The 25,763-nt window shown below is 50.4% G+C and overlaps 1 protein-coding gene across 1 annotated transcript in view; it reads right to left on the bottom strand.

Annotated features, from left to right (window-relative positions):
* LOC139405722 (ephrin-A3-like) overlaps window positions 1–25,763 on the bottom strand; it is a 171,267-nt gene that overhangs the window by 14,957 nt on the left and 130,547 nt on the right. The gene's annotated exons all lie outside the window — the stretch shown is intronic.

The following is a 25,763-nucleotide window of genomic DNA, read 5'->3' as shown; positions in this document are numbered from 1 at the left end:
GAGGATAGAGACAGAAACAGGGGAGGACAGAGACAGAGACAGAAACAGGGAAGGACAGAGACAGGGAATGACAGAGACATAAACAGGGGAGGACAGAGACAGAAACAGGGAAGGACAGAGACAGAAACAGAAACAGGGGAGGACAGAGACAGAAACAGGGGAGGATAGAGACAGAAACAGGGGAGGACAGAGACAGAGACAGGGAAGGACAGAGACAGGGACAGAGACAGAAACAAGGAAGGACAGAGACAGAAACATAAACAGGGGAGGACAGAGACAGAAACATGGGAGATTAGAGACAGAAACAGGGGAGGACAGAGACAGAAACATGGGAGGACAGAGACAGAGACAGAAACATGGGAGGACAGAGACAGAGACAGAAACATGGGAGGACAGAGACAGAAACAGGGAAGGACAGAGACAGAAACAGAAACAGGGGAGGACAGAGACAGAGACAGGGAAGGACAGAGACAGAAACAGGGAAGGGCAGAGACAGAGACAGAAACAGGGAAGGACAGAGACAGAAACAGGGGAGGATAGAGACAGAAACAGGGAAGGACGGAGACAGGGAATGACAGAGACATAAACAGGGGAGGAAAGAGACAGAGACAGAAACAGGGGAGGACAGAGACAGAAACAGGGGAGGACAGAGAAAGAAAAAGGGAAGAATAGAGACAGAAACAGGGGAGACAAGAGACAGAGACAGAAACAGGGGAGGATAGGGACAGAAAAAAGTGAGGACAGATTCAGAAACAGGGGAGGACAGAGACAGAAACAGAAACAAGGGAGGACAGAGACAGAGACAGAAACAGGGGAGGACAGAGACAGAAACAGGGGAGGACTGAGACAGAGACAGAAACAGGGGAGGACAGAGACAGAAACAGGGGAGGACAGAGACAGAGACAGAAACAGGGGAGGACAGAGACAGAAACAGAAACAGGGGATGACAGAGACAGAGACAGAAACAGAAACAGGGAAGGACAGAGACAGAAACAGGGGAGGACAGAGTCAGAGACAGAAACAAGGGAGGACAGAGACGGACACACAAAAACAGGGGAGGACAGAGACAGAGACAGGGAAGGACAGAGACAGAAACAGGGAAGGACAGGAACAGAAACAGGGGAGGACAGAGACAGAGACAGAAACAGGGAAGGACAGAGACAGAAACAGAAACAGGGGAGGACAGAGACAGAGACAGAAACAGGGGAGGACAGAAACAGAAACAGGGGAGGACAGAGACAGAAACAGAAACAGGGGAGGACAGAGACAGAGACAGAAACAGGGGAGGACAGAGACAGAAACAGAAACAGCGGAGGACAGAGACAGAGACAGAAACAGGGGAGGACAGAGACAAAAACAGGGGAGGACAGAGACAGAGACAGAAACAGGGGAGGACAGAGACAGAGACAGAAACAGGGGAGGACAGAGACAGAAACAGGGGAGGACAGAGACAGAGACAGAAACAGGGGAGGACAGAGACAGAAACAGGGGATGACAGAGACAGAGACAGAAAAAGAAACAGGGAAGGACAGAGACAGAAACAGGGGAGGACAGAGACAGAGACAGAAACAAGGGAGGACAGAGACAGAAACAGGGAAGGACAGAGACAGAAACAGAAACAGGGAAGGACAGAGACAGAAACAGAAACAGGGGATGACGGAGACAGAGACAGAAACAGGGAAGGACAGAGACAGAAACAGGGGAAGACAGAGACAGAGACAGAAACAGGGGAGGACGGAGACGGACACACAAAAACAGGGGAGGACAGAGACAGAGACAGGGAAGGACAGAGACAGAAACAGGGAAGGACAGAAACAGAAACAGGGGAGGACAGAGACAGAGACAGAAACAGGGGAGGACAGAGACAGAAACAGAAACAGGGGAGGACAGAGACAGAGACAGAAACAGGGGAGGACAGAAACAGAAACAGGGGAGGACAGAGACAGAAACAGAAACAGGGGAGGACAGAGACATAAACAGAAACAGGGGAGGACAGAGACAGAAACAGGGAAGGACAGAGACAGAGACAGAAACAGGGGATGACAGAGACAGAAACAGGGAAGGACAGAGACAGAAACAGGGAAGGACAGAGACAGAGACAGATACAGGGGAGGACAGAGACAGAAACAGGGGAGGACAGAGAAAGAAAAAGGGAAGAATAGAGACAGAAACAGGGGAGACAAGAGACAGAGACAGAAACAGGGGAGGATAGGGACAGAAAAAAGTGAGGACAGATTCAGAAACAGGGGAGGACAGAGACAGAAACAGAAACAAGGGAGGACAGAGACAGAGACAGAAACAGGGGAGGACAGAGACAGAAACAGGGGAGGACTGAGACAGAGACAGAAACAGGGGAGGACAGAGACAGAAACAGGGGAGGACAGAGACAGAGACAGAAACAGGGGAGGACAGAGACAGAAACAGAAACAGGGGATGACAGAGACAGAGACAGAAACAGAAACAGGGAAGGACAGAGACAGAAACAGGGGAGGACAGAGTCAGAGACAGAAACAAGGGAGGACAGAGACGGACACACAAAAACAGGGGAGGACAGAGACAGAGACAGGGAAGGACAGAGACAGAAACAGGGAAGGACAGGAACAGAAACAGGGGAGGACAGAGACAGAGACAGAAACAGGGAAGGACAGAGACAGAAACAGAAACAGGGGAGGACAGAGACAGAGACAGAAACAGGGGAGGACAGAAACAGAAACAGGGGAGGACAGAGACAGAAACAGAAACAGGGGAGGACAGAGACAGAGACAGAAACAGGGGAGGACAGAGACAGAAACAGAAACAGCGGGGGACAGAGACAGAGACAGAAACAGGGGAGGACAGAGACAAAAACAGGGGAGGACAGAGACAGAGACAGAAACAGGGGAGGACAGAGACAGAGACAGAAACAGGGGAGGACATAGACAGAAACAGGGGAGGACAGAGACAGAGACAGAAACAGGGGAGGACAGAGACAGAAACAGGGGATGACAGAGACAGAGACAGAAAAAGAAACAGGGAAGGACAGAGACAGAAACAGGGGAGGACAGAGACAGAGACAGAAACAAGGGAGGACAGAGACAGAAACAGGGAAGGACAGAGACAGAAACAGAAACAGGGGAGGACAGAGACAGAAACAGAAACAGGGGATGACGGAGACAGAGACAGAAACAGGGAAGGACAGAGACAGAAACAGGGGAAGACAGAGACAGAGACAGAAACAGGGGAGGACGGAGACGGACACACAAAAACAGGGGAGGACAGAGACAGAGACAGGGAAGGACAGAGACAGAAACAGGGAAGGACAGAAACAGAAACAGGGGAGGACAGAGACAGAGACAGAAACAGGGGAGGACAGAGACAGAAACAGAAACAGGGGAGGACAGAGACAGAGACAGAAACAGGGGAGGACAGAAACAGAAACAGGGGAGGACAGAGACAGAAACAGAAACAGGGGAGGACAGAGACATAAACAGAAACAGGGGAGGACAGAGACAGAAACAGGGAAGGACAGAGACAGAGACAGAAACAGGGGATGACAGAGACAGAAACAGTTAAGGACAGAGACAGAAACAGGGAAGGACAGAGACAGAGACAGATACAGGGGATGACAGAGACAGTAATAGGGAAGGATAGAGACAGAGACAGGGAAGGACAGAGACATAAATAGGGAAGGATAGAGACAGAAACAGGCGAGGAAAGAGACAGAGACAGAAACAGGGGAGGATAGAGACAGAAACAGAAACAGCGGAGGACAGAGACAGAAACAGGGGAGGACAGAGACAGAAACAGGGGAGGACAGAGACAGAGACAGAAACAGGGGAGGACAAAGACAGATACAGAAACAGGGGAGGACAGAGACAGAAACAGAAACAGGGGATGACAGAGACAGAGACAGAAAAATAAACAGGGAAGGACAGAGACAGAAACAGGGGAGGACAGTGACAGAGACAGAAACAAGGGAGGACAGAGACAGAAACAGGGAAGGACAGAGACAGAAACAGGGGAAGACAGAGACAGAGACAGAAACAGGGGAGGACGGAGACGGACACACAAAAGCAGGGGAGGACAGAGACAGAAACAGGGGAGGACAGAGACAGAGACAGAAACAGGGGAGGACAGAGACAGAAACAGAAACAGGGGATGACAGAGACAGAGACAGAAACAGAAACAGGGAAGGACAGAGACAGAAACAGGGGAGGACAGAGTCAGAGACAGAAACAAGGGAGGACAGAGACGGACACACAAAAACAGGGGAGGACAGAGACAGAGACAGGGAAGGACAGAGACAGAAACAGGGAAGGACAGGAACAGAAACAGGGGAGGACAGAGACAGAGACAGAAACAGGGAAGGACAGAGACAGAAACAGAAACAGGGGAGGACAGAGACAGAGACAGAAACAGGGGAGGACAGAAACAGAAACAGGGGAGGACAGAGACAGAAACAGAAACAGGGGAGGACAGAGACAGAGACAGAAACAGGGGAGGACAGAGACAGAAACAGAAACAGCGGAGGACAGAGACAGAGACAGAAACAGGGGAGGACAGAGACAAAAACAGGGGAGGACAGAGACAGAGACAGAAACAGGGGAGGACAGAGACAGAGACAGAAACAGGGGAGGACATAGACAGAAACAGGGGAGGACAGAGACAGAAACAGGGGAGGACAGAGACAGAAACAGGGGATGACAGAGACAGAGACAGAAAAAGAAACAGGGAAGGACAGAGACAGAAACAGGGGAGGACAGAGACAGAGACAGAAACAAGGGAGGACAGAGACAGAAACAGGGAAGGACAGAGACAGAAACAGAAACAGGGGAGGACAGAGACAGAAACAGAAACAGGGGATGACGGAGACAGAGACAGAAACAGGGAAGGACAGAGACAGAAACAGGGGAAGACAGAGACAGAGACAGAAACAGGGGAGGACGGAGACGGACACACAAAAACAGGGGAGGACAGAGACAGAGACAGGGAAGGACAGAGACAGAAACAGGGAAGGACAGAAACAGAAACAGGGGAGGACAGAGACAGAGACAGAAACAGGGGAGGACAGAGACAGAAACAGAAACAGGGGAGGACAGAGACAGAGACAGAAACAGGGGAGGACAGAAACAGAAACAGGGGAGGACAGAGACAGAAACAGAAACAGGGGAGGACAGAGACATAAACAGAAACAGGGGAGGACAGAGACAGAAACAGGGAAGGACAGAGACAGAGACAGAAACAGGGGATGACAGAGACAGAAACAGGGAAGGACAGAGACAGAAACAGGGAAGGACAGAGACAGAGACAGATACAGGGGATGACAGAGACAGTAATAGGGAAGGATAGAGACAGAGACAGGGAAGGACAGAGACATAAATAGGGAAGGATAGAGACAGAAACAGGCGAGGAAAGAGACAGAGACAGAAACAGGGGAGGATAGAGACAGAAACAGAAACAGCGGAGGACAGAGACAGAAACAGGGGAGGACAGAGACAGAAACAGGGGAGGACAGAGACAGAGACAGAAACAGGGGAGGACAAAGACAGATACAGAAACAGGGGAGGACAGAGACAGAAACAGAAACAGGGGATGACAGAGACAGAGACAGAAAAATAAACAGGGAAGGACAGAGACAGAAACAGGGGAGGACAGTGACAGAGACAGAAACAAGGGAGGACAGAGACAGAAACAGGGAAGGACAGAGACAGAAACAGGGGAAGACAGAGACAGAGACAGAAACAGGGGAGGACGGAGACGGACACACAAAAACAGGGGAGGACAGAGACAGAGACAGGGAAGGACAGAGACAGAAACAGGGAAGGACAGAAACAGAAACAGGGGAGGACAGAGACAGAGACAGAAACAGGGGAGGACAGAGACAGAAACATAAACAGGGGAGGACAGAGACAGAGACAGAAACAGGGGAGGACAGAAACAGAAACAGGGGAGGACAGAGACAGAAACAGAAACAGGGGAGGACAGAGACAGAGACATAAACAGAAACAGGGGAGGACAGAGACAGAAACAGGGAAGGACAGAGACAGAGACAGAAACAGGGGATGACAGAGACAGAAACAGGGAAGGACAGAGACAGAAACAGGGAAGGACAGAGACAGAGACAGATACAGGGGATGACAGAGACAGTAATAGGGAAGGATAGAGACAGAGACAGGGAAGGACAGAGACATAAATAGGGAAGGATAGAGACAGAAACAGGGGAGGAAAGAGACAGAGACAGAAACAGGGGAGGATAGAGACAGAAACAGGGGAGGACAGAGACAGAGACAGAGACAGAAACAGGGGAGGACAGAGACAGAGACAGAAACAGGGGAGGACAGAGACAGAGACAGAAATAGGGAAGGACAGAGACAGAGACAGGGAAGGACAGAGACAGAAACAGAAACAGGGGAGGACAGAGACAGAGACAGAAATAGGGAAGGACAGAGACAGAGACAGGGAAGGACAGAGACAGAAACAGGGAAGGACAGAGACAGAAACAGGGGAGGACAGAAACAGAAACAGGGGAGGACAGAGACAGAAACAGAAACAGGGGAGGACAGAGACAGAGACAGAAACAGGGGAGGACAGAGACAGAAACAGAAACAGCGGAGGACAGAGACAGAGACAGAAACAGGGGAGGACAGAGACAAAAACAGGGGAGGACAGAGACAGAGACAGAAACAGGGGAGAACAGAGACAGAGACAGAAACAGGGGAGGACAGAGACAGAAACAGGGGAGGACAGAGACAGAGACAGAAACAGGGGAGGACAGAGACAGAAACAGGGGATGAGAGACAGAGACAGAAAAAGAAACAGGGAAGGACAGAGACAGAAACAGGGGAGGACAGAGACAGAGACAGAAACAGGGAAGGACAGAGACAGAAACAGAAACAGGGGAGGACAGAGACAGAAACAGAAACAGGGGATGACGGAGACAGAGACAGAAACAGGGAAGGACAGAGACAGAAACAGGGGAAGACAGAGACAGAGACAGAAACAGGGGAGGACGGAGACGGACACACAAAAACAGGGGAGGACAGAGACAGGGAAGGACAGAGACAGAAACAGGGAAGGACAGAAACAGAAACAGGGGAGGACAGAGACAGAGACAGAAACAGGGGAGGACAGAGACAGAAACAGAAACAGGGGAGGACAGAGACAGAGACAGAAACAGGGGAGGAAGAAACAGAAACAGGGGAGGACAGCGACAGAAACAGAAACAGGGGAGGACAGAGACAGAAACAGGGAAGGACAGAGACAGAGACAGAAACAGGGGATGACAGAGACAGAGACAGAAAAATAAACAGGGAAGGACAGAGACAGAAACAGGGGAGGACAGTGACAGAGACAGAAACAAGGGAGGACAGAGACAGAAACAGGGAAGGACAGAGACAGAAACAGGGGAAGACAGAGACAGAGACAGAAACAGGGGAGGACGGAGACGGACACACAAAAACAGGGGAGGACAGAGACAGAGACAGGGAAGGACAGAGACAGAAACAGGGAAGGACAGAAACAGAAACAGGGGAGGACAGAGACAGAGACAGAAACAGGGGAGGACAGAGACAGAAACAGAAACAGGGGAGGACAGAGACAGAGACAGAAACAGGGGAGGACAGAAACAGAAACAGGGGAGGACAGAGACAGAAACAGGGGAGGACAGAGACAGAGACATAAACAGAAACAGGGGAGGACAGAGACAGAAACAGGGAAGGACAGAGACAGAGACAGAAACAGGGGATGACAGAGACAGAAACAGGGAAGGACAGAGACAGAAACAGGGAAGGACAGAGACAGAGACAGATACAGGGGATGACAGAGACAGTAATAGGGAAGGATAGAGACAGAGACAGGGAAGGACAGAGACATAAATAGGGAAGGATAGAGACAGAAACAGGGGAGGAAAGAGACAGAGACAGAAACAGGGGAGGATAGAGACAGAAACAGGGGAGGACAGAGACAGAGACAGAGACAGAAACAGGGGAGGACAGAGACAGAGACAGAAACAGGGGAGGACAGAGACAGAGACAGAAATAGGGAAGGACAGAGACAGAGACAGGGAAGGACAGAGACAGAAACAGAAACAGGGGAGGACAGAGACAGAGACAGAAATAGGGAAGGACAGAGACAGAGACAGGGAAGGACAGAGACAGAAACAGGGAAGGACAGAGACAGAAACAGGGGAGGACAGAAACAGAGACAGAAACAGGGGAGGACAGAGACAGAGACAGAAACAGAAACAGCGGAGGACAGAGACAGAGACAGAAACAGGGGAGGACAGAGACAGAAACAGGGGAGGACAGAGACAGAGACAGAAACAGGGGAGGACAGAGACAGAGACAGAAACAGGGGAGGACAGAGACAGAAACAGGGGAGGACAGAGACAGAGACAGAAACAGGGGAGGACAGAGACAGAAACAGAAAAATAAACAGGGAAGGACAGAGACAGAAACAGGGGAGGACAGTGACAGAGACAGAAACAAGGGAGGACAGAGACAGAGACAGGGAAGGACAGAGACAGAAACAGAAACAGGGGAGGACAGAGACAGAAACAGAAACAGGGGATGACGGAGACAGAGACAGAAACAGGGGAGGACAGAGACAGAAACAGAAACAGGGGATGACAGAGACAGAGACAGAAAAATAAACAGGGAAGGACAGAGACAGAAACAGGGGAGGACAGTGACAGAGACAGAAACAAGGGAGGACAGAGACAGAAACAGGGAAGGACAGAGACAGAAACAGGGGAAGACAGAGACAGAGACAGAAACAGGGGAGGACGGAGACGGACACACAAAAACAGGGGAGGACAGAGACAGAGACAGGGAAGGACAGAGACAGAAACAGGGAAGGACAGAAACAGGGGAGGACAGAGACAGAGACAGAAACAGGGGAGGACAGAGACAGAAACAGAAACAGGGGAGGACAGAGACAGAGACAGAAACAGGGGAGGACAGAAACAGAAACAGGGGAGGACAGAGACAGAAACAGAAACAGGGGAGGACAGAGACAGAGACATAAACAGAAACAGGGGAGGACAGAGACAGAAACAGGGAAGGACAGAGACAGAGACAGAAACAGGGGATGACAGAGACAGAAACAGGGGATGACAGAGACAGAAACAGGGAAGGAGAGAGACAGAGACAGATACAGGGGATGACAGAGACAGTACTAGGGAAGGATAGAGACAGAGACAGGGAAGGACAAAGACATAAATAGGGAAGGATAGAGACAGAAACAGGGGAGGAAAGAGACAGAGACAGAAACAGGGGAGGATAGAGACAGAAACAGGGGAGGACAGAGACAGAGACAGAGACAGAAACAGGGGAGGACAGAGACAGAGACAGAAACAGGGGAGGACAGAGACAGAGACAGAAATAGGGAAGGACAGAGACAGAGACAGGGAAGGACAGAGACAGAAACAGAAACAGGGGAGGACAGAGACAGAGACAGAAATAGGGAAGGACAGAGACATAGACAGGGAAGGACAGAGACAGAAACAGGGAAGGACAGAGACAGAAACAGGGGAGGACAGAAACAGAGACAGAAACAGGGGAGGACAGAGACAGAAACAGAAACAGCGGAGGACAGAGACAGAGACAGAAACAGGGGAGGACAGAGACAGAAACAGGGGAGGACAGAGACAGAGACAGAAACAGGGGAGGACAGAGACAGAGACAGAAACAGGGGAGGACAGAGACAGAAACAGGGGAGGACAGAGACAGAAACAGGGGAGGACAGAGACAGAAACAGAAACAGGGGATGACAGAGACAGAGACAGAAAAATAAACAGGGAAGGACAGAGACAGAAACAGGGGAGGACAGTGACAGAGACAGAAACAAGGGAGGACAGAGACAGAGACAGGGAAGGACAGAGACAGAAACAGAAACAGGGGAGGACAGAGACAGAAACAGAAACAGGGGATGACGGAGACAGAGACAGAAACAGGGAAGGACAGAGACAGAAACAGGGGAAGACAGAGACAGAGACAGAAACAGGGGAGGACGGAGACGGACACACAAAAACAGGGGAGGACAGAGACAGAGACAGGGAAGGACAGAGACAGAAACAGGGAAGGACAGAAACAGAAACAGGGGAGGACAGAGACAGAGACAGAAACAGGGGAGGACAGAGACAGAAACAGAAACAGGGGAGGACAGAAACAGAAACAGGGGAGGACAGAGACAGAAACAGAAACAGGGGAGGACAGAGACAGAGACATAAACAGAAACAGGGGAGGACAGAGACAGAAACATGGGAGGACAGAGACAGAGACAGAAACATGGGAGGACAGAGACAGAGACAGAAACAGGGGAGGACAGAAACAGAAACAGGGGAGGACAGAGACAGAAACAGAAACAGGGGAGGACAGAGACAGAGACATAAACAGAAACAGGGGAGGACAGAGACAGAAACAGGGAAGGACAGAGACAGAGACAGAAACAGGGGATGACAGAGACAGAAACAGGGAAGGACAGAGACAGAAACAGGGAAGGACAGAGACAGAGACAGATACAGGGGATGACAGAGACAGTAATAGGGAAGGATAGAGACAGAGACAGGGAAGGACAGAGACATAAATAGGGAAGGATAGAGACAGAAACAGGGGAGGAAAGAGACAGAGACAGAAACAGGGGAGGATAGAGACAGAAACAGGGGAGGACAGAGACAGAGACAGAGACAGAAACAGGGGAGGACAGAGACAGAGACAGAAACAGGGGAGGACAGAGACAGAGACAGAAATAGGGAAGGACAGAGACAGAGACAGGGAAGGACAGAGACAGAAACAGAAACAGGGGAGGACAGAGACAGAGACAGAAATAGGGAAGGACAGAGACAGAGACAGGGAAGGACAGAGACAGAAACAGGGAAGGACAGAGACAGAAACAGGGGAGGACAGATACAGAGACAGAAACAGGGGAGGACAGAGACAGAGACAGAAACAGAAACAGCGGAGGACAGAGACAGAGACAGAAACAGGGGAGGACAGAGACAGAAACAGGGGAGGACAGAGACAGAGACAGAAACAGGGGAGGACAGAGACAGAGACAGAAACAGGGGAGGACAGAGACAGAAACAGGGGAGGACAGAGACAGAGACAGAAACAGGGGAGGACAGAGACAGAAACAGAAAAATAAACAGGGAAGGACAGAGACAGAAACAGGGGAGGACAGTGACAGAGACAGAAACAAGGGAGGACAGAGACAGAGACAGGGAAGGACAGAGACAGAAACAGAAACAGGGGAGGACAGAGACAGAAACAGAAACAGGGGATGACGGAGACAGAGACAGAAACAGGGGAGGACAGAGACAGAAACAGAAACAGGGGATGACAGAGACAGAGACAGAAAAATAAACAGGGAAGGACAGAGACAGAAACAGGGGAGGACAGTGACAGAGACAGAAACAAGGGAGGACAGAGACAGAGACAGGGAAGGACAGAGACAGAAACAGAAACAGGGGAGGACAGAGACAGAAACAGAAACAGGGGATGACGGAGACAGAGACAGAAACAGGGAAGGACAGAGACAGAAACAGGGGAAGACAGAGACAGAGACAGAAACAGGGGAGGACGGAGACGGACACACAAAAACAGGGGAGGACAGAGACAGAGACAGGGAAGGACAGAGACAGAAACAGGGAAGGACAGAAACAGAAACAGGGGAGGACAGAGACAGAGACAGAAACAGGGGAGGACAGAGACAGAAACAGAAACAGGGGAGGACAGAAACAGAAACAGGGGAGGACAGAGACAGAAACAGAAACAGGGGAGGACAGAGACAGAGACATAAACAGAAACAGGGGAGGACAGAGACAGAAACATGGGAGGACAGAGACAGAGACAGAAACATGGGAGGACAGAGACAGAGACAGAAACAGGGGAGGACAGAAACAGAAACAGGGGAGGACAGAGACAGAAACAGAAACAGGGGAGGACAGAGACAGAGACATAAACAGAAACAGGGGAGGACAGAGACAGAAACAGGGAAGGACAGAGACAGAGACAGAAACAGGGGATGACAGAGACAGAAACAGGGAAGGACAGAGACAGAAACAGGGAAGGACAGAGACAGAGACAGATACAGGGGATGACAGAGACAGTAATAGGGAAGGATAGAGACAGAGACAGGGAAGGACAGAGACATAAATAGGGAAGGATAGAGACAGAAACAGGGGAGGAAAGAGACAGAGACAGAAACAGGGGAGGATAGAGACAGAAACAGGGGAGGACAGAGACAGAGACAGAGACAGAAACAGGGGAGGACAGAGACAGAGACAGAAACAGGGGAGGACAGAGACAGAGACAGAAATAGGGAAGGACAGAGACAGAGACAGGGAAGGACAGAGACAGAAACAGAAACAGGGGAGGACAGAGACAGAGACAGAAATAGGGAAGGACAGAGACAGAGACAGGGAAGGACAGAGACAGAAACAGGGAAGGACAGAGACAGAAACAGGGGAGGACAGATACAGAGACAGAAACAGGGGAGGACAGAGACAGAGACAGAAACAGAAACAGCGGAGGACAGAGACAGAGACAGAAACAGGGGAGGACAGAGACAGAAACAGGGGAGGACAGAGACAGAGACAGAAACAGGGGAGGACAGAGACAGAGACAGAAACAGGGGAGGACAGAGACAGAAACAGGGGAGGACAGAGACAGAGACAGAAACAGGGGAGGACAGAGACAGAAACAGAAAAATAAACAGGGAAGGACAGAGACAGAAACAGGGGAGGACAGTGACAGAGACAGAAACAAGGGAGGACAGAGACAGAGACAGGGAAGGACAGAGACAGAAACAGAAACAGGGGAGGACAGAGACAGAAACAGAAACAGGGGATGACGGAGACAGAGACAGAAACAGGGGAGGACAGAGACAGAAACAGAAACAGGGGATGACAGAGACAGAGACAGAAAAATAAACAGGGAAGGACAGAGACAGAAACAGGGGAGGACAGTGACAGAGACAGAAACAAGGGAGGACAGAGACAGAAACAGGGAAGGACAGAGACAGAAACAGGGGAAGACAGAGACAGAGACAGAAACAGGGGAGGACGGAGACGGACACACAAAAACAGGGGAGGACAGAGACAGAGACAGGGAAGGACAGAGACAGAAACAGGGAAGGACAGAAACAGGGGAGGACAGAGACAGAGACAGAAACAGTGGAGGACAGAGACAGAAACAGAAACAGGGGAGGACAGAGACAGAGACAGAAACAGGGGAGGACAGAAACAGAAACAGGGGAGGACAGAGACAGAAACAGAAACAGGGGAGGACAGAGACAGAGACATAAACAGAAACAGGGGAGGACAGAGACAGAAACAGGGAAGGACAGAGACAGAGACAGAAACAGGGGATGACAGAGACAGAAACAGGGGATGACAGAGACAGAAACAGGGAAGGACAGAGACAGAGACAGATACAGGGGATGACAGAGACAGTACTAGGGAAGGATAGAGACAGAGACAGGGAAGGACAGAGACATAAATAGGGAAGGATAGAGACAGAAACAGGGGAGGAAAGAGACAGAGACAGAAACAGGGGAGGATAGAGACAGAAACAGGGGAGGACAGAGACAGAGACAGAGACAGAAACAGGGGAGGACAGAGACAGAGACAGAAACAGGGGAGGACAGAGACAGAGACAGAAATAGGGAAGGACAGAGACAGAGACAGGGAAGGACAGAGACAGAAACAGAAACAGGGGAGGACAGAGACAGAGACAGAAATAGGGAAGGACAGAGACAGAGACAGGGAAGGACAGAGACAGAAACAGGGAAGGACAGAGACAGAAACAGGGGAGGACAGAAACAGAGACAGAAACAGGGGAGGACAGAGACAGAAACAGAAACAGCGGAGGACAGAGACAGAGACAGAAACAGGGGAGGACAGAGACAGAAACAGGGGAGGACAGAGACAGAGACAGAAACAGGGGAGGACAGAGACAGAGACAGAAACAGGTGAGGACAGAGACAGAAACAGGGGAGGACAGAGACAGAGACAGAAACAGGGGAGGACAGAGACAGAAACAGAAACAGGGGATGACAGAGACAGAGACAGAAAAATAAACAGGGAAGGACAGAGACAGAAACAGGGGAGGACAGTGACAGAGACAGAAACAAGGGAGGACAGAGACAGAGACAGGGAAGGACAGAGACAGAAACAGAAACAGGGGAGGACAGAGACAGAAACAGAAACAGGGGATGACGGAGACAGAGACAGAAACAGGGAAGGACAGAGACAGAAAGAGGGGAAGACAGAGACAGAGACAGAAACAGGGGAGGACGGAGACGGACACACAAAAACAGGGGAGGACAGAGACAGAGACAGGGAAGGACAGAGACAGAAACAGGGAAGGACAGAAACAGAAACAGGGGAGGACAGAGACAGAGACAGAAACAGGGGAGGACAGAGACAGAAACAGAAACAGGGGAGGACAGAAACAGAAACAGGGGAGGACAGAGACAGAAACAGAAACAGGGGAGGACAGAGACAGAGACATAAACAGAAACAGGGGAGGACAGAGACAGAAACAGGGAAGGACAGAGACAGAGACAGAAACAGGGGATGACAGAGACAGAAACAGGGAAGGACAGAGACAGAAACAGGGAAGGACAGAGACAGAAACAGGGAAGGACAGAGACAAAGACAGATACAGGGGATGACAGAGACAGTAATAGGGAAGGATAGAGACAGAGACAGGGAAGGACAGAGACATAAATAGGGAAGGATAGAGACAGAAACAGGGGAGGAAAGAGACAGAGACAGAAACAGGGGAGGATAGAGACAGAAACAGGGGAGGACAGAGACAGAGACAGAAACAGGGGAGGACAGAGACAGAGACAGAAACAGGGGAGGACAGAGACAGAGACAGAAATAGGGAAGGACAGAGACAGAGACAGGGAAGGACAGAGACAGAAACAGAAACAGGGGAGGACAGAGACAGAAATAGGGAAGGACAGAGACAGAGACAGGGAAGGACAGAGACAGAAACAGGGAAGGACAGAGACAGAAACAGGGGAGGACAGAAACAGAGACAGAAATAGGGAAGAACAGAGACAGAGACAGGGTAGGATAGAGACAGAAACAAGGGAGAACAGAGACAGAGACAGAAACAGGGGAGGATAGAGACAGAAACAGGGAAGGATAGAGACAGAAACAGGGGAGGACAGAGACAGAGACAGAAACAGGGGAGGACAGAGACAGAGACAGAAACAGGGGAGGACAGAGACATAAACAGGTGAGGACAGAGACAGAAACAGGGGAGGACAGAGACAGAGACAGAAACAGGGGAGGACAGAGACAGAGACAGGGAAGGACAGAGACAGAAACAGGGAAGGACAGAGACAGAAACAGGGGAGAACAGAGACAGAAATAGGGAAGGACAGAGACAGAGACAGGGAAGGACAGAGACAGAAACAGGGGAGGACAGAGACAGAGACAGAAATAGGGAAGGACAGAGACAGAGACAGGGAAGGATAGAGACAGAAACAGAAACAGGGGAGGACAGATACAGAGACAGAAACAGAAACAGGGGAGGACAGAGACAGAGACAGAAACAGAAACGGGAGGACAGAGACAGAGACAGAAACAGAAACAGGGGAGGACAGAGACAGAAACATGGGAGGACAGAGACAGAGACAGAAACATGGGAGGACAGAGACAGAGACAGAAACATGGGAGAACAGAGACAGAAACAGGGAAGGACAGAGACAGAAACAGAAACAGGGGAGGACAGAGACAGAGACAGGGAAGGACAGAGACAGAAACAGGGAAGGACAGAGACAGAGACAGAAACAGGGAAGGACAGAGACAGAAACAGGGGAGGATAGAGACAGAAACAGGGGAGGACAGAGACAGAGACAGGGAAGGACAGAGACAGGGAATGACAGAGACATAAACAGGGGAGGACAGAGACAGAAACAGAAACAAGGGAGGACAGAGACAGAGACAGAAACAGGGGAGGACAGAGACAGAAACAGGGGAGGACTGAGACAGAGACAGAAACAGGGGAGGACAGAGACAGAAACAGGGGAGGACAGAGACAGAGACAGAAACAGGGTAGGACAGAGACAGAAACAGAAACAGGGGATGACAGAGACAGAAACAAGGGAGGACAGAGACAGAGACAGGGAAGGACAGAGACAGAAACAGAAACAGGGGAGGACAGAGACAGAAACAGAAACAGGGGATGACGGAGACAGAGACAGAAACAGGGAAGGACAGAGACAGAAACAGGGGAAGACAGAGACAGAGACAGAAACAGGGGAGGACGGAGACGGACACACAAAAACAGGGGAGGACAGAGACAGAGACAGGGAAGGACAGAGACAGAAACAGGGAAGGACAGAAACAGAAACAGGGGAGGACAGAGACAGAGACAGAAACAGGGGAGGACAGAGACAGAAACAGAAACAGGGGAGGACAGAAACAGAAACAGGGGAGGACAGAGACAGAAACAGAAACAGGGGAGGACAGAGACAGAGACATAAACAGAAACAGGGGAGGACAGAGACAGAAACAGGGAAGGACAGAGACAGAGACAGAAACAGGGGATGACAGAGACAGAAACAGGGAAGGACAGAGACAGAAACAGGGAAGGACAGAGACAGAAACAGGGAAGGACAGAGACAAAGACAGATACAGGGGATGACAGAGACAGTAATAGGGAAGGATAGAGACAGAGACAGGGAAGGACAGAGACATAAATAGGGAAGGATAGAGACAGAAACAGGGGAGGAAAGAGACAGAGACAGAAACAGGGGAGGATAGAGACAGAAACAGGGGAGGACAGAGACAGAGACAGAAACAGGGGAGGACAGAGACAGAGACAGAAACAGGGGAGGACAGAGACAGAGACAGAAATAGGGAAGGACAGAGACAGAGACAGGGAAGGACAGAGACAGAAACAGAAACAGGGGAGGACAGAGACAGAGACAGAAATAGGGAAGGACAGAGACAGAGACAGGGAAGGACAGAGACAGAAACAGGGAAGGACAGAGACAGAAACAGGGGAGGACAGAAACAGAGACAGAAATAGGGAAGAACAGAGACAGAGACAGAGACAGGGTAGGATAGAGACAGAAACAAGGGAGAACAGAGACAGAGACAGAAACAGGGGAGGATAGAGACAGAAACAGGGAAGGATAGAGACAGAAACAGGGGAGGACAGAGACAGAGACAGAAACAGGGGAGGACAGAGACAGAGACAGAAACAGGGGAGGACAGAGACATAAACAGGTGAGGACAGAGACAGAAACAGGGGAGGACAGAGACAGAGACAGAAACAGGGGAGGACAGAGACAGAGACAGGGAAGGACAGAGACAGAAACAGGGAAGGACAGAGACAGAAACAGGGGAGAACAGAGACAGAAATAGGGAAGGACAGAGACAGAGACAGGGAAGGACAGAGACAGAAACAGGGGAGGACAGAGACAGAGACAGAAATAGGGAAGGACAGAGACAGAGACAGGGAAGGATAGAGACAGAAACAGAAACAGGGGAGGACAGATACAGAGACAGAAACAGAAACAGGGGAGGACAGAGACAGAGACAGAAACAGAAACGGGAGGACAGAGACAGAGACAGAAACAGAAACAGGGGAGGACAGAGACAGAAACATGGGAGGACAGAGACAGAGACAGAAACATGGGAGGACAGAGACAGAGACAGAAACATGGGAGAACAGAGACAGAAACAGGGAAGGACAGAGACAGAAACAGAAACAGGGGAGGACAGAGACAGAGACAGGGAAGGACAGAGACAGAAACAGGGAAGGACAGAGACAGAGACAGAAACAGGGAAGGACAGAGACAGAAACAGGGGAGGATAGAGACAGAAACAGGGGAGGACAGAGACAGAGACAGGGAAGGACAGAGACAGGGAATGACAGAGACATAAACAGGGGAGGACAGAGACAGAAACAGAAACAAGGGAGGACAGAGACAGAGACAGAAACAGGGGAGGACAGAGACAGAAACAGGGGAGGACTGAGACAGAGACAGAAACAGGGGAGGACAGAGACAGAAACAGGGGAGGACAGAGACAGAGACAGAAACAGGGTAGGACAGAGACAGAAACAGAAACAGGGGATGACAGAGACAGAGACAGAAACAGAAACAGGGAAGGACAGAGACAGAAACAGGGGAGGGCAGAGACAGAGACAGACATAGGGGAGGACAGAGACAGAAACAGAAACAGGGGATGACAGAGACAAAGACAGAAACAGAAACAGGGAAGGACAGAGACAGAAACAGGGGAGGACAGAGTCAGAGACAGAAACAAGGGAGGACAGAGACAGAAACAGGGAAGGACAGAGACAGAAACAGAAACAGGGGAGGACAGAGACAGAAACAGAAACAGGGGATGACGGAGACAGAGACAGAAACAGAAACAGGGAAGGACAGAGACAGAAACAGGGGAAGCCAGAGACAGAGACAGAAACAGGGGAGGACAGAGACGGACACACAAAAACAGGGGAGGACAGAGACAGAGACAGGGAAGGACAGAGACAGAAACAGGGAAGGACAGGAACAGAAACAGGGGAGGACAGAGACAGAGACAGAAACAGGGAAGGACAGAGACAGAAACAGAAACAGGGGAGGACAGAGACAGAAACAGGGAAGGAAAGAGACAGAGACAGAAACAGGGGATGACAGAGACAGAAACAGGGAAGGACAGAGACAGAAACAGGGAAGGACAGAGACAGAAACAGGGAAGGACAGAGACAGAGACAGATACAGGGGATGACAGAGACAGTAATAGGGAAGGATAGAGACAGAGACAGGGAAGGACAGAGACATAAATAGGGAAGGACAGAAACAGAAACAGGGGAGGAAAGAGACAGAGACAGAAACAGGGGAGGATAGAGACAGAAACAGGGGAGGACAGAGACAGAGACAGAGACAGAAACAGGGGAGGACAGAGACAGAGACAGAAACAGGGGAGGACAGAGACAGAGACAGAAATAGGGAAGGACAGAGACAGAGACAGGGAAGGACAGAGACAGAAACAGGGGAGGACAGAGACAGAGACAGAAATAGGGAAGGACAGAGACAGAGACAGGGAAGGACAGAGACAGAGACAGAGAAGGACAGAGACAGAAACAGGGGAGGACAGAAACAGAGACAGAAATAGGGAAGGACAGAGACAGAGACAGAGACAGGGTAGGATAGAGACAGAAACAAGGGAGAACAGAGACAGAAACAGGGGAGGATAGAGACAGAAACAGGGAAGGATAGAGACAGAAACAGGGGAGGACAGAGACAGAGACAGAAACAGGGGAGGACAGAGACAGAGACAGAAACAGGGGAGGACAGAGACATAAACAGGTGAGGACAGAGACAGAAACAGGGGAGGACAGAGACAGAGACAGAAACAGGGGAGGACAGAGACAGAGACAGGGAAGGACAGAGACAGAAACAGGCGAGAACAGAGACAGAAATAGGGAAGGACAGAGACAGAGACAGGGAAGGACAGAGACAGAAACAGGGGAGGACAGAGACAGAGACAGAAATAGGGAAGGACAGAGACAGAGACAGGGAAGGATAGAGACAGAAACAGAAACAGGGGAGGACAGAGACAGAGACAGAAACAGAAACAGAGGAGGACAGAGACAGAGACAGAGACAGAAACAGAAACAGGGGAGGACAGAGACAGAGACAGAAACAGAAACAGGGGAGGACAGAGACAGAAACATGGGAGGACAGAGACAGAGACAGAAACATAGGAGGACAGAGACAGAGACAGAAACATGGGAGGAAAGAGACAGAAACAGGGAAGGACAGAGACAGAAACAGAAATAGGGGAGGACAGAGACAGAGACAGGGAAGGACAGAGACAGAAACAGGGAAGGACAGAGACAGAGACAGAAACAGGGAAGGACAGAGACAGAAACAGGGGAGGATAGAGACAGAAACAAGGGAGGACAGAGACAGAGACAGGGAAGGACAGAGACAGGGAATGACAGAGACATAAACAGGGGAGGAAAGAGACAGAGACAGAAACAGGGGAGGACAGAGACAGAAAAAGGGGAGGACAGAGACAGAAAAATGGAAGAATAGAGACAGAAACAGGGGAGACAAGAGACAGAGACAGAAACAGGGGAGGATAGGGACAGAAAAAAGGGAGGACAGAGACAGAAACAGGGGAGGACAGAGACAGAAAAATGGAAGAATAGAGACAGAAACAGGGGAGACAAGAGACAGAGACAGAAACAGGGGAGGATAGGGAAAGAAAAAAGGGAGGACAGAGACAGAAACAGGGGAGGACAGAGACAGAAACAGAAACAAGGGAGGACAGAGACAGAGACAGAAACAGGGGAGGACAGAGACAGAAACAGGGGAGGACTGAGACAGAGACAGAAACAGGGGAGGACAGAGACAGAAACAGGGGAGGACAGAGACAGAGACAGAAACAGGGGAGGACAGAGACAGAAACAGAAACAGGGGATGACAGAGACAGAGACAGAAACAGAAACAGGGAAGGACAGAGACAGAAACAGGGGAGGGCAGAGACAGAGACAGAGACAGGGGAGGACAGAGACAGAAACAGAAACAGGGGATGACAGAGACAGAGACAGAAACAGAAACAGGGAAGGACAGAGACAGAAACAGGGGAGGACAGAGTCAGAGACAGAAACAAGGGAGGACAGAGACAGAAACAGGGAAGGACAGAGACAGAAACAGAAACATGGGAGGACAGAGACAGAAACAGAAACAGGGGATGACGGAGACAGAGACAGAAACAGAAACAGGGAAGGACAGAGACAGAAACAGGGGAAGCCAGAGACAGAGACAGAAACAGGGGAGGACAGAGACGGACACACAAAAACAGGGGAGGACAGAGACAGAAACAGGGGAGGACAGAGACAGAGACAGAAACAGGGTAGGACAGAGACAGAAACAGAAACAGGGGATGACAGAGACAGAAACAAGGGAGGACAGAGACAGAGACAGGGAAGGACAGAGACAGAAACAGAAACAGGGGAGGACAGAGACAGAAACAGAAACAGGGGATGACGGAGACAGAGACAGAAACAGGGAAGGACAGAGACAGAAACAGGGGAAGACAGAGACAGAGACAGAAACAGGGGAGGACGGAGACGGACACACAAAAACAGGGGAGGACAGAGACAGAGACAGGGAAGGACAGAGACAGAAACAGGGAAGGACAGAAACAGAAACAGGGGAGGACAGAGACAGAGACAGAAACAGGGGAGGACAGAGACAGAAACAGAAACAGGGGAGGACAGAAACAGAAACAGGGGAGGACAGAGACAGAAACAGAAACAGGGGAGGACAGAGACAGAGACATAAACAGAAACAGGGGAGGACAGAGACAGAAACAGGGAAGGACAGAGACAGAGACAGAAACAGGGGATGACAGAGACAGAAACAGGGAAGGACAGAGACAGAAACAGGGAAGGACAGAGACAGAAACAGGGAAGGACAGAGACAAAGACAGATACAGGGGATGACAGAGACAGTAATAGGGAAGGATAGAGACAGAGACAGGGAAGGACAGAGACATAAATAGGGAAGGATAGAGACAGAAACAGGGGAGGAAAGAGACAGAGACAGAAACAGGGGAGGATAGAGACAGAAACAGGGGAGGACAGAGACAGAGACAGAAACAGGGGAGGACAGAGACAGAGACAGAAACAGGGGAGGACAGAGACAGAGACAGAAATAGGGAAGGACAGAGACAGAGACAGGGAAGGACAGAGACAGAAACAGAAACAGGGGAGGACAGAGACAGAGACAGAAATAGGGAAGGACAGAGACAGAGACAGGGAAGGACAGAGACAGAAACAGGGAAGGACAGAGACAGAAACAGGGGAGGACAGAAACAGAGACAGAAATAGGGAAGAACAGAGACAGAGACAGAGACAGGGTAGGATAGAGACAGAAACAAGGGAGAACAGAGACAGAGACAGAAACAGGGGAGGATAGAGACAGAAACAGGGAAGGATAGAGACAGAAACAGGGGAGGACAGAGACAGAGACAGAAACAGGGGAGGACAGAGACAGAGACAGAAACAGGGGAGGACAGAGACATAAACAGGTGAGGACAGAGACAGAAACAGGGGAGGACAGAGACAGAGACAGAAACAGGGGAGGACAGAGACAGAGACAGGGAAGGACAGAGACAGAAACAGGGAAGGACAGAGACAGAAACAGGGGAGAACAGAGACAGAAATAGGGAAGGACAGAGACAGAGACAGGGAAGGACAGAGACAGAAACAGGGGAGGACAGAGACAGAGACAGAAATAGGGAAGGACAGAGACAGAGACAGGGAAGGATAGAGACAGAAACAGAAACAGGGGAGGACAGATACAGAGACAGAAACAGAAACAGGGGAGGACAGAGACAGAGACAGAAACAGAAACGGGAGGACAGAGACAGAGACAGAAACAGAAACAGGGGAGGACAGAGACAGAAACATGGGAGGACAGAGACAGAGACAGAAACATGGGAGGACAGAGACAGAGACAGAAACATGGGAGAACAGAGACAGAAACAGGGAAGGACAGAGACAGAAACAGAAACAAGGGAGGACAGAGACAGAGACAGGGAAGGACAGAGACAGAAACAGGGAAGGACAGAGACAGAGACAGAAACAGGGAAGGACAGAGACAGAAACAGGGGAGGATAGAGACAGAAACAGGGGAGGACAGAGACAGAGACAGGGAAGGACAGAGACAGGGAATGACAGAGACATAAACAGGGGAGGACAGAGACAGAAACAGAAACAAGGGAGGACAGAGACAGAGACAGAAACAGGGGAGGACAGAGACAGAAACAGGGGAGGACTGAGACAGAGACAGAAACAGGGGAGGACAGAGACAGAAACAGGGGAGGACAGAGACAGAGACAGAAACAGGGTAGGACAGAGACAGAAACAGAAACAGGGGATGACAGAGACAGAGACAGAAACAGAAACAGGGAAGGACAGAGACAGAAACAGGGGAGGGCAGAGACAGAGACAGACATAGGGGAGGACAGAGACAGAAACAGAAACAGGGGATGACAGAGACAAAGACAGAAATAGAAACAGGGAAGGACAGAGACAGAAACAGGGGAGGACAGAGTCAGAGACAGAAACAAGGGAGGACAGAGACAGAAACAGGGAAGGACAGAGACAGAAACAGAAACAGGGGAGGACAGAGACAGAAACAGAAACAGGGGATGACGGAGACAGAGACAGAAACAGAAACAGGGAAGGACAGAGACAGAAACAGGGGAAGCCAGAGACAGAGACAGAAACAGGGGAGGACAGAGACGGACACACAAAAACAGGGGAGGACAGAGACAGAGACAGGGAAGGACAGAGACAGAAACAGGGAAGGACAGGAACAGAAACAGGGGAGGACAGAGACAGAGACAGAAACAGGGAAGGACAGAGACAGAAACAGAAACAGGGGAGGACAGAGACAGAAACAGGGAAGGAAAGAGACAGAGACAGAAACAGGGGATGACAGAGACAGAAACAGGGAAGGACAGAGACAGAAACAGGGAAGGACAGAGACAGAAACAGGGAAGGACAGAGACAGAGACAGATACAGGGGATGACAGAGACAGTAATAGGGAAGGATAGAGACAGAGACAGGGAAGGACAGAGACATAAATAGGGAAGGATAGAGACAGAAACAGGGGAGGAAAGAGACAGAGACAGAAACAGGGGAGGATAGAGACAGAAACAGGGGAGGACAGAGACAGAGACAGAGACAGAAACAGGGGAGGACAGAGACAGAGACAGAAACAGGGGAGGACAGAGACAGAGACAGAAATAGGGAAGGACAGAGACAGAGACAGGGAAGGACAGAGACAGAAACAGGGGAGGACAGAGACAGAGACAGAAATAGGGAAGGACAGAGACAGAGACAGGGAAGGACAGAGACAGAGACAGGGAAGGACAGAGACAGAAACAGGGGAGGACAGAAACAGAGACAGAAATAGGGAAGGACAGAGACAGAGACAGAGACAGGGTAGGATAGAGACAGAAACAAGGGAGAACAGAGACAGAAACAGGGGAGGATAGAGACAGAAACAGGGAAGGATAGAGACAGAAACAGGGGAGGACAGAGACAGAGACAGAAACAGGGGAGGACAGAGACAGAGACAGAAACAGGGGAGGACAGAGACATAAACAGGTGAGGACAGAGACAGAAACAGGGGAGGACAGAGACAGAGACAGAAACAGGGGAGGACAGAGACAGAGACAGGGAAGGACAGAGACAGAAACAGGGGAGAACAGAGACAGAAATAGGGAAGGACAGAGACAGAGACAGGGAAGGACAGAGACAGAAACAGGGGAGGACAGAGACAGAGACAGAAATAGGGAAGGACAGAGACAGAGACAGGGAAGGATAGAGACAGAAACAGAAACAGGGGAGGACAGAGACAGAGACAGAAACAGAAACAGAGGAGGACAGAGACAGAGACAGAGACAGAAACAGAAACAGGGGAGGACAGAGACAGAGACAGAAACAGAAACAGGGGAGGACAGAGACAGAAACATGGGAGGACAGAGACAGAGACAGAAACATAGGAGGACAGAGACAGAGACAGAAACATGGGAGGAAAGAGACAGAAACAGGGAAGGACAGAGACAGAAACAGAAATAGGGGAGGACAGAGACAGAGACAGGGAAGGACAGAGACAGAAACAGGGAAGGACAGAGACAGAGACAGAAACAGGGAAGGACAGAGACAGAAACAGGGGAGGATAGAGACAGAAACAAGGGAGGACAGAGACAGAGACAGGGAAGGACAGAGACAGGGAATGACAGAGACATAAACAGGGGAGGAAAGAGACAGAGACAGAAACAGGGGAGGACAGAGACAGAAAAAGGGGAGGAGAGAGACAGAAAAATGGAAGAATAGAGACAGAAACAGGGGAGACAAGAGACAGAGACAGAAACAGGGGAGGATAGGGACAGAAAAAAGGGAGGACAGAGACAGAAACAGGGGAGGACAGAGACAGAAAAATGGAAGAATAGAGACAGAAACAGGGGAGACAAGAGACAGAGACAGAAACAGGGGAGGATAGGGAAAGAAAAAAGGGAGGACAGAGACAGAAACAGGGGAGGACAGAGACAGAAACAGAAACAAGGGAGGACAGAGACAGAGACAGAAACAGGGGAGGACAGAGACAGAAACAGGGGAGGACTGAGACAGAGACAGAAACAGGGGAGGACAGAGACAGAAACAGGGGAGGACAGAGACAGAGACAGAAACAGGGGAGGACAGAGACAGAAACAGAAACAGGGGATGACAGAGACAGAGACAGAAACAGAAACAGGGAAGGACAGAGACAGAAACAGGGGAGGGCAGAGACAGAGACAGAGACAGGGGAGGACAGAGACAGAAACAGAAACAGGGGATGACAGAGACAGAGACAGAAACAGAAACAGGGAAGGACAGAGACAGAAACAGGGGAGGACAGAGTCAGAGACAGAAACAAGGGAGGACAGAGACAGAAACAGGGAAGGACAGAGACAGAAACAGAAACATGGGAGGACAGAGACAGAAACAGAAACAGGGGATGACGGAGACAGAGACAGAAACAGAAACAGGGAAGGACAGAGACAGAAACAGGGGAAGCCAGAGACAGAGACAGAAACAGGGGAGGACAGAGACGGACACACAAAAACAGGGGAGGACAGAGACAGAGACAGGGAAGGAGAGAGACAGAAACAGGGAAGGACAGGAACAGAAACAGGGGAGGACAGAGACAGAGACAGAAACAGGGAAGGACAGAGACAGAAACAGAA

Source organism: Oncorhynchus clarkii, chromosome 3, assembly GCF_045791955.1.
Source record: "Oncorhynchus clarkii lewisi isolate Uvic-CL-2024 chromosome 3, UVic_Ocla_1.0, whole genome shotgun sequence".
In the NCBI taxonomy this organism is placed as follows: Eukaryota; Metazoa; Chordata; class Actinopteri; order Salmoniformes; family Salmonidae; genus Oncorhynchus; species Oncorhynchus clarkii.
Note: the sequence above shows the minus strand (reverse complement) of the source record. Positions and strands in the feature narration are given on the sequence as shown.